Raw genomic sequence first — 10,337 nt, forward strand, 5'->3', positions numbered from 1 at the left:
CTTCAGACCGGTGCGGCACCTCCTTGTGCTGCAAGTTGGGGGCTGGGCGGCAGGACCAGGACCTCAGTGGGGGCCCGGGGGTGGCAACAGTGAATGTTGACCAGGATGGGGGCTGGGACTGTGACGGGGGCCAGGCCGTCAAGGGTGAGCTGGGGCGGCAATGAGGGTGCAGCGCTCTCGAGTGGTTTGGCTACGGGGGAAGAAAGCGGGCTTCCAGGAGTTAGGGTGACCCCGGGCAGGTGCGGAGGGGCACGAGGGCCAGGAGGAAGCAGGGGGCAGGCAAAGGCAGGGGACCCAGGCAGCCGGGAGGCAGAGGTGTGACCCTCTGCCCTCAGGTAGGTGCTGTGGGGAGAAGAGGGGGGCAGGGCCGCCCAAGGGGCCAGCTGTGTCCCCACTCACCTCAAGGACACGCCCCGCGCCGCGGGCACTGGCCGTGGCATCTTTTCGTCTCACTCACCAGGGCGGAGTCCGCATCGCTGCCCCTGGCGCTGCTCTGCAAGCCTCCACCTGGGCGACCTTGGGGCACCCCGGGCCGCGGGGGCGGAGCCGGAGAGGGGCCTTGCCGCCTGGCCCCGCCCACCCCGCCCCCGCCTCCCTCCCTCCCGGGCTGGTGGGTCGGCCGCGGTCCCTACAAAGGTTGTTGCCCATTCTGTGCGGCTGCCGCCGGCTGGTCCAACCCCGTTCTCTCCCTAAAGACGGCTCTGGGTTCCCGAAAAAAAGCAAGGGGCGGCCCCTGGCGCTGGGCACGGGGGCAAAGATGGGAGAGACCCCCTCTCCCCACCCAGCTGCTCCAGGCAGGATTGAGGTTTTAGGTAATCTAGGGAGGGAATCTCCAATCGTCGGGGACGCGCCAAAGTGCAAACAGGCCATGCGTGGTGGGGAGGACCTGCCAGTTCCCGCGGTCAGCACGGGGCAGGGGTCCCGGGGCTTCAGTCCTGTCCTGAGGTCCCCTGACCCTCCGGTGTCTCCTGGCTCCAGGGCTGTTCTTAAATCTACTCCAGCTGCCATATGGGAACACCACGGACTGCGCGGTCTTTATTTTTCATGGTTCTGAGGCTGGAAGTCAGACATCAGGGGGCGTCAGGGTCGGTCCCGGGGAGGGCGTGCTCCCTGCTTCAGACACCTCCCGGGTCCTCACCTGGAGGGGCTAGGTGGCTCTGCGCGGTCTCTCTCCTAATCCCCTCACGTCTGTAATTAGGATTTCGACCTATGAATGGGGGGAGGGGAGTGCACGTTCAGCAAGGAGTAAGTATATCACCTAGACCATGCCTGGCGCTCAGTTGGCATCGCAGTGTTGGCTTTCGCTTAGGGAATTCCACGCCCTCCCAGACAAGGTCCACTTGGGTAGTGAGGTGCCCGCCCCTGCCATTTCCCGGCGAGAAGCAAAACTGAAACCCAGGGTGCCCGCCCTCTGCCCGATTCCCGCCCAGCACACACCCGGGAGCGCCGCGGCCGCTGTTAACCTGAAAACTACAACTGCAGTTATTTTACCAGCCAGAAATGGTTACTTTGGGAAGAGCAGAGAATTGCAACCCAGGACCAGCGAGCTACAGCAAAACCATAGGCAAGTCCAGAAAACCAGCTGCACCCACCGCCCCCCCAGGCAGATCTTTTCTAAGGAAAGGGACTGTTATAAACCAAAAGCCCATTGGAGTAAACTAGGAGCTGGTAGTGGCTTCTTATTGGCTGGGCTGTCTTTGGCTGTGACTGCCTCTCATTGGCTGGGCTGTTGCCAGGGGAGGAGAAAACCTTCCTTCCTCCTGCGGGCAGAGTAAAGTGGTGGCCAGCCACCTGCAAGGTCCCTCTCTTCCTCTGGTGAGAGAAAAACTCTCTCAAGCGCTGCTATATGAGGGAAGCCATTTTAGATTTCTTTCTAAGGCAGCATGAATCTATATTAACTTTATATTTAAACCAAAAGCCCGATTTATGGCCCACCCACTGTGCATATCTTACACACCTGCTTTGTAAATGAGTAGCTTAAAGGAAAACCATCTTGTCCTGCACGTATGGATCGATGCTGCTACTCCTTTGCATTAATTATACTCATGGCATTAATACTCATGATCCTGCCTACGCGCTAATCTATCATCTTTTTGAACTTTAACAAGAATATACCTCTGACATATTGATTTGTGGCTCTTTATGCAAAAGGTATAGAACCCTGTAAAAACTGTTCACTCTCTGAAGCACTTTCTTCCCTGAGAAGTTCGTGTTTCCTGGGCAGCTGTCTTAATCTGGGTTTGAACAAAATCCTCTATTTTCCTCTTATATTAGTGTTCTTTCTGGTCAGCTTGCCTAGTCACCGGCTGGGTCTGCAATTGACAAACAGTGCTGGGCAGGAGAGCTCCCCCTGCTGGCCTCCAGACTCCACGCTAAACAAGGTTTCCTTCTACTTCCACACCCATCCCACCTCTTCCCATTTTTACCCCACAGCAGCTCCCTCCTTATTCCTTCCCCCGCCCCCCAGCCTCTGGAACCTGCCTACCACTGCCCTGTTGGGCTCTGCCCAGGAGTCCAGGGTGCTGGGGCCCTCAGACACACTGAGCTTGCACAGGATGGCCCATGGTCCAGCAGTTAAGAATATGGTCCTTGAGGGTCACCTGCGTGGATCAGTCAGTTAAACGTCTGACTTCAGCTCAGGTCATGATCTCCCGGTTTGTGGGTTCGAGCCCTGCATCGGGCTCTGTGCCGACAGCTTGGAGCCTGGAGCCTGCTTCGGATTCTGTGTCTCCTTCTCTCTCTGCCCCTCCCCTGCTCACGCTGTCTCTCTCTCAAAAATAAACGTTAAAAAAAAAAAAAAAAAGAATGTGGTCCTTGACCCTGGCTGCATGAGTGCAAATGCAGGGGGCATGCTTACCGGCCTGCTGCCCCTCTACCTCGGTGCTCTCCCATGTGGCCTGAGGACCCTCGGATCCAGGGGGGTCCCCCCTAACATTCGTGAGGTCCAGGACATGACTACCGGTGGAGACCCACATGCTAGTCTAAATATTTAAAGCTTACGTCTGTGCCTTTGGAGCCTGACCTTAGCTCCCACCTCCAGTGCCCCCACCCCACCCCTGGCTGTAGGTCACAGGGCCGAGGAGCTGCCCTCTCTCCGGCCCGGACCTGGGAACCTGAGCCATAGCACCATCTGTGGGACCAGGGCAGGACTCCTGGGGTGACTCCGGAGCGAGGGATAATGGAAGGCCTGCACGGCATTCCCTCAGCCACTGCAGAACCTCTAGGACCGCCCCAAACAGCTAGCAAGTGAGCAGACGGTGCTCTGAGAAACAGCCCCGGCCCTTGCTGGGACGCCCTGTGGGTCCGGCCACTGCAGGCTTTGGTCCCACTGTTTGTGCCATCGGGGTCAGTCCAAGAGGCTGGCCAGCTGGTCACCATCTCTCTGCCAAGATACTGGGGTGGCCCTGCCTCAGACTTGGGGAAGCGTGGTCTGGCCTGGAGAGCCCCGGCGATGGCGCCGGCTTTGGGCTAGAAATGAGAGGCCGAATATGAGGGCGGGACGGCCACCCGTGACACGCAGTCAGGATTGCTTTGGTAACACATCCACCTGTATCAAGGCCGCACCCAGAGACCAGGAAGATGCCATCAACATCCTGCGTCGGTTTATCGCTTTCTGCAGTGAGGGCAGGGGGCCGCATCTCCAGAAAACGCGGGGCGAACAGAGGCCTCGCGTTTGCAGGAGCTGAGGACTCGTTATAGGATTTGGGCCTGTGGGAGTGACTGGACATCAAGAAGTGGTCCTCCACGGGGCCGGGCGGGTGATACTGGGTCACGTTTGCAGGGGCCAGATATGTCTTTCTGTCTTGTTTTCATCCCAGAGACCCTCCTCGAATGCCGACCTTCTGTGGGACCACCCACGGTGGCTGGGGACCACGACGGCTCAGCAGTGAAGCGGCTGCAGGGGAGAGCAGAGGTCTGTGACGTCACAGCTGCCCTTTGTCGGAATCTGCTTTTGCGGGAGGCCGCCCGGAGGCGGCATCCTCAGCGGGCCCAGAGCAGCCACGGCAGAGCCCTTGAACCAGAGAGCCGCCCTGCAGGCAGCCGTCAGAAATGAAGCGCCCCTTCGTCCCGGCGTGGGCCGCAAAGCTGGTCCCGACCGGCCGTCAGCATGCTTGTCTGCAAAGGCTCGGAGAATTGATATTTTCAGTCTGCTGTGGGGCTCGCCAGCGGTGCCCGCGGGGGAGAGCAGCACACGACGCCGTGCGGGCAAGGCAAGCGGGCAAGGTCACGTTCCAACAAAACTTTATTTACGAAAAGAGGCAGCAGGCTGCTTTCAGCTGGTTAGCCCGCCCCCGGTGTGCGTGCCCACAGCCAGGGCGGTGGGCGTGGGCAGAGACGTGGGCGGCTTCGTCTGTCGCCCGTGCACCGGCCGTTCTCCTTGATCTGTGCGCCGTGGGCTCTGCTGTAGCCCGGACCCCCCTGGGCTCACGAAGAAAAGGCAGGGGCTCCGCGTTTGCTCAGGCAGCCCTGGAACAGAAGAAGCCCGCGGGGCTCAGGTGCCCGGGAGCAGTGGCCCCCTGTATGGCAGCACTGTGGGGCACGGAGCCACGGGTCCCAGGGGCATCGAGAGGCCGCCCGCTGGTGCCTGAGGGCGGCAGGTGTCCGGGGCCGGCGGGGGGGACAGTTTGCAGGTCCTGGTCTCAGGTGCCAGTGGTCTCTTATGTGCCGCGCAGTCCCTCCTCTCTCCCACCACAGGGAATATTGTAGCCGAGAGCCCACCCGAGTTTCCTTTCCCGATGGGCTGGGTTTGTTGACAGAGTTAGAAGCAGCTCAGTAGGAGTCTTTGATTCATTTAAGGTCCAGTCCGGTTTTCCAAAATTGAAGGTTGAGATAAAAAATTGAGGGAAATTTCAGTGTCAAAGGTGACCTTGGGGGTGGAAATCTACCTTCGGAAGTATTTAAAGGAACAGCTGCTACGTGTGGGTCCGCGGGTTCCAAGCGCCATCACGGGGAAGGATGGGTCACGAAGCAGCGGGAAAGACCAGCGTCCAGCTACAGGAAGGTAAGCTGGTCTGCCGTCCCAGGGAGCCGCCCCGGAGGGGGCAGCAGGGGTTGATGGGATGAACTGGGAGGTGGTGAGGGTTCTGTGACCTCTCTGCTTTGGGGGTCGTGGTCTCACACATATTACAGCTACTCCGACCGGGGGAGGAGCTAATGGCTAAGGGCTTGTGAGACCACGGCAGCTGGGAGTTCAGATCTGAGGGTCTGAGTGACACAGAAGCTCTCGGCAGTGGGACCTTACCGTGTCGTTCGTGGCTTAGGAGGTTAGTCTGGCCATACGGCTGTAAGGTGAGACGGGCAGGCAGGCGGAGCCCGGCGGATGTCCCAAGGTGCCCGAAGCAGCCGGACACGGGTAGAGTGCGGCCCCAGCGCTGCCGGCTTCCAGCTCTGGATTTCAGGCCCAGCACGAGGCGCCTGTGCCCCCATCCCCTGGCGACACCCTGGCGCACTTTGGTCATGTGTGGGGCAGGAGAAAAGGAGGAAGCAGGTGCGGGGAGGTGGGGGCAAATGAGTGGCAGCGGGAATAGGACGACCAGAAAGAGCCAGCAGGGACCTCCCCCCAGGTCCGGTGCCGTGGCCTCGGCAGGTGTTGGGAGCGTCCTCCGTGGCCAGATTTCATGGCCTTTTCCAGTGCCTTTTGTTCCTTGAACACCCGGGCAGCAGCCCACACAGCACACAGGTGGGGGTCCCCGCCTCGCAGCGTCTCCCGGGACGGGCACCTCCCGTCACATGACCGATTGCGGTGGGCCTCCTTCCAGGGGACCCGACTGCACAGGAATTCAGCCTGCTGGGCAGAAACCGGCAGGTGAGTCCAGGTTTCCAAGGGAAATGAAGACTGAGCCTGAACATAGTCCCCGTCGAGGGCAGGAGGGGCCTCCGCTGGCCCCTGAGTGGGCTGCCGAGACTCGGTTGAGCTCGGCAGCTGCTCGAGCCCCGAAGTGGCAGGGTGACCACTGGACTCGGGGAGCAAGTCCCCCCGGGTTTGTTCTGGGAGCAGAGGATCCAAGCAAGGCCTTCTCCGCTTCTGGTCACAAGGCCCACTGAGGGCGGCCACAGGCAGAGCACCACGCATCACAGGCCCGGACGAGTCTGGTTCTGATCAGCCCAACGGGTTCAGCAGAGGGGGCCCTGTGGTTCCTGGAGGGGCCAGAGTCATTCCCTGTCACGCGCAGGCTCGAGGCGGGCCTCCGTGTGACATTGCGACCAGGGAGGAGATCGGAGACCCGTCCCCCTCAGGCCCGTCCAGCTCAGCCGACTGGGGCTCTAGCTGGACCACCTCAGTGACCCACATGGGTGGTTCCTGGGCACCGTCCAGGGCTGGACACAGCTCCGCGCCCTCTGCGTGGACAAGCCCGCTCACCGCTTCCGTGGGCCGTGGGTTCCAGGTGGACGAAGTCCCCAAAACCCCCACGCGCACCTCATTCAGGGGCAGCCGTCCGCGTAGAGCTGGGAAGGAGGCCCACCATCCCTCCAGGTGGTGTGGACGTTTGTCCCTGGCAGTGACGTGCTCTGACAGCGCTTTGAGGATTGAAGGACAGCTGGACGCCCACGGCCGGGTCCCACAGCAGCTGTCCCCAGCCTGACCACAGGGTGGTGGGGAGCTGAGGCCAGCACGATGGCCCAAGGCCAACCGTGCTTGTGTCCCCAGGCCCCACCCTGCCGAGTTCCAAACTGACCACGTTCTGTTCCAACTGTCACTGGGGGTGGCCAGGCCATGGCTGAGGTCAGAGGGGGCCGGGGAGGGGGCGAAAGTGCCATTTGACCTCTTAGGTCTTTTCCAAACCAAACACCAGACCTGAGAGCAGGGAAGGGGGTCGGGGATTCCTGGAAAATCCTTGTCACCTTCATAATCTGCCTGGGGCAGGCCCGGCTAAAGGGTGGCAGGTCTGACCTGTGACCTCTGCTCAGGGTCACCTGGGACACTTGCCCTGGTGAGGTTCGGGCTGTCTCCCTGAAGGAGGCCCGGGGCGGTTGGCTGCGGGAGATCGAGCCCCACCCCGTGCCCTCGGGGTCACTGCTGGGCTCAGGTCCCCATCGGATGTGCCCATGGGCCCATCTCGTCTGTGGGAACCCCCAAAGTGAGCTCTGGGGAGCCGGGTCCTGAGACGCTGACCGGGGTCAGAGTGGGGCAGGGGGACCCTGGGTGAGGACGGGCTGCCCGTGGAGGAAAACTCACACGCGAGCAGGAGATCCTTGTCGGGACCTGGTTCCCGGGGCGGAGGTGGGGAGGCAGCCGCGTCCACAGGGCCGGCCTCCCGGAGCCGACACGCTCACACCGTGAGTGTTGAAGGAAACCACGACCTGTCGTCACGGTGTTCCCCAAACTTTTTTAACTTAAATTTAGTGAGTTGAACCTATTGGTCTCCTAACTAGAGCGAATCCATCTGTCCGTCCACACCCAAGTTCCTGTTCGGGGCCCTGAGAGCCGGCCGCACCCACACCCCGTCCTCCGGTCCAGGACCCGGGAAGGGACAGGGCGCTCGGAAATTCTCTGCCACGGAAGCTCCGCGTACACATCGCTGTCCCAGGGATGTCAGTCCTGTCCAGCGTCAACCTGAGCGATGGTCCCCCAACCGCAGCAGTGACACCAAACGGGAGGAAATTGCTTTCTGCGAGAGAGCCCAAATATCGCAGTTTCTGGATCAATAGAAGAGACGTGTTGAATAGAGTGACAGGAACGTTCGATTCGCTCCGTCTAGAAATCACATGAGATGGGAGCCATTTACTAATAAGATTCACATGTGTGGAACGAACACATAAAACACTACCCTGAAATTATAATCTTACCAGTTCTCCACTTGAGGTGTTGGGTAATCACTTGATAATAACTATGAAAACAAAAGAGAAAAAATTGCATTTATTTTAGAAGACCAAATCTGGCCGTGTCTGGGTTATTGCATTCGTTAGCAACAACGAAATACTGTAATGACACTTCCCACAGAGAGAATAACACTGAAGCACTTGTAAGAATTGTCTAAGCCACCTGAAGCTGTAGAACATCGTCTGAGAATTATAATCTGAGAGGTTCCCACGTGAGCCATGAATGACCACTTAACAGCAGTAAAACCGAAAGAGAAAATCAAAACTATTTCAGCAAAAAGAAAAGCGTCTTCCTGTAGCCCTGCATCCTCAGAAGCAGGCTCACTGGAGGGTGGGGGCGATTCGGAGGGACTCCCTTCGGGGACCCCTTGGCGTGGGAGCCCCGTGCGCCGATTCCAGAACCTCCTGGAAGCAGGCCGGGAAGATCAGGGAGTGCAAGGTGGTTGCACTATAAGGTGAAGGTTTGGATGAAAACTGGAAAGTGTCCGTGAGGGATTCGCATCTCACATCCGCTGTACCTGACCGCGTTGTGGGGACAGACGCTGTGCTGGCCGAGGGGCTGCTTCCCCACCTGCTGCAGTCAGCCAGAAGGCATGTCAACGCCCCCTTCAGCCGGCATTGAAATGGGGGCCAGTAAGTTGGCCCAAGCCCGAAGAGGCTAATATTTCGAAAGAGGATGGGACACCTGGTGGGAGAAAGGGATGGCCACCGGACGGATGTGCCGTCAGAAGCTGGAGTGCGGGAGGACAGGTGCTCCCTGTGCTATAGCTCTGTGTGGAGCACAGACAGACTATGGCAAAGGCCAGTGAGTGCCCCCCCGGGGCGACCACCGGGATACTGGACCCGAAAATACCCAATTCGCGGGCTGTTTGGTTTTGACTGACATCGCTTATGGCCAAATGACCTGATCCTGAAACCCTAAATACTCGTAGCGCCCTGAGTGATGCCCGAGAAATCCTGCAGTGGGAGTTCAGTGACCAGAAGAGGCCTGGGACAGGGGGACATTTTATTATGTATTTTGCAGGTGCACGTGCCACTATGGGGGTGCAAAGAGGTACTCACGTCTGTGAGCAGGGAGCCCCCCGAGGAGCTGCCAGGTTCCACCGCCGCGTGCACAGTCCCCGACGTGCAGCTCTCGGCTGGCCCACAGAGGGCTGCCTGGCTTGTTGCTGGCTCGTTCCAAGGGGAACGGGCCGCGTCCTAGGCCACCGCTCTGATCAAAGGCGGCACAAGTGAATCCGTCAGGGAACTGAACCGCGTGCCGTCGGCCCCTCTGTTGGGTTTTTACTGATGTACGGGTGGTGGCCGACGGGCTGGCTGTGTGATCGGGTGGACGGGAGATGGAAACCCAGTCTGGGACAGAGATGGCCCCGTGCAAACCCCTGTGCATATTTAAGGGGTGTGTTTGAGCAGGACGTGTTGATTTCACAGGAAGAACTCCCTTCCGGGGTCAGAAGTGACCGGGATTGGCAGGTGAGTGTCTCAGCGCAGCTGCCTGTCGAGGCCACCGCGTCCGCGAGATGGGTTGAAGGGGGGCACGTGGAGCCGGGCCGGGTCTGCCCATGCCCCTTCCGGCACCCTGGAGCCAGGCGTGCCCACACGAGCTGCTCTGTCCGCAGGAAGAGCGGGTCCGCACTCAGCTGTGGGGCAGGCTCCCCGGCGGTGGCTCCGGAAGTGGGCGCGCAGCCGACGAGCTGGACCGACGCCCGGTGGCCCCAGGGGGCCCGGTGGGTCCTGACCGAGTGGGCGCCGACTCTGGACAGGGCTTTACTTACCTGGTGCCCTGGGGGCGCAGTGCTCAGAGCGCCGGGGGACAGGAGCAGAGGGCGTCACCCCCACCGGGACCGTGGAGTTCACCGCTTCAGGCCAAAGAGCATACTCCTATCTTCCGAGTGGCGGTTTGACAGAGGCCTGGGACGGGCGGCTGAGACCCGGGTGGCGTGCATTGTGCGAGCGCACACCAGGCCCCCCAGGCCGGAGGGACGCTCCGGTTCTCTGGCAGATCGGGAGAAGGAGGCAGAGAAGCGCACACGCGTCCTTCCGCAGGGGGTGGACTCTCGTGTCCCTGGAGGCCTGGTGCGCACGCGCTGGCCTGGTTTTCTTGCCCGGAAGTGTGTATCTGACACCGCGTAGCCGCGCCTCCTTCACCAGGGCCGGTGTTGGCGTGCTGGGTCTCCCCCCGTCCTCTTACCCTCCACCTGCCCGTGTGGTTACAGTTGATCTGAGTTTCTTAAAGACCGTGTGGATTAGAGCCAGGTTTTTATAGCCATTCTGCCAAGATCTTTCCATTGTGTATTTGATCCACTCACATTTTCTGTAGGTGTTGATGTTATAGGGCTTAATCCTGCCGCATAAAAAACTGTATTGTTCGTTCTCTCTGGTTTTTGTCTTTTTTTTCTCCCCACAGAATTTGTTTTTTAGAGTAGTTTTAGATTTATAGAAAGATCGAGAAGTGCAAATACTCCCCATATACTCCGCATCTACGATCTCCTTTGGCTAACGCCTCACCTCAGTAC

The sequence above is a fragment of the Panthera tigris genome, chromosome C1 (genome assembly GCF_018350195.1).
Source record: "Panthera tigris isolate Pti1 chromosome C1, P.tigris_Pti1_mat1.1, whole genome shotgun sequence".
In the NCBI taxonomy this organism is placed as follows: domain Eukaryota; kingdom Metazoa; phylum Chordata; class Mammalia; order Carnivora; family Felidae; genus Panthera; species Panthera tigris.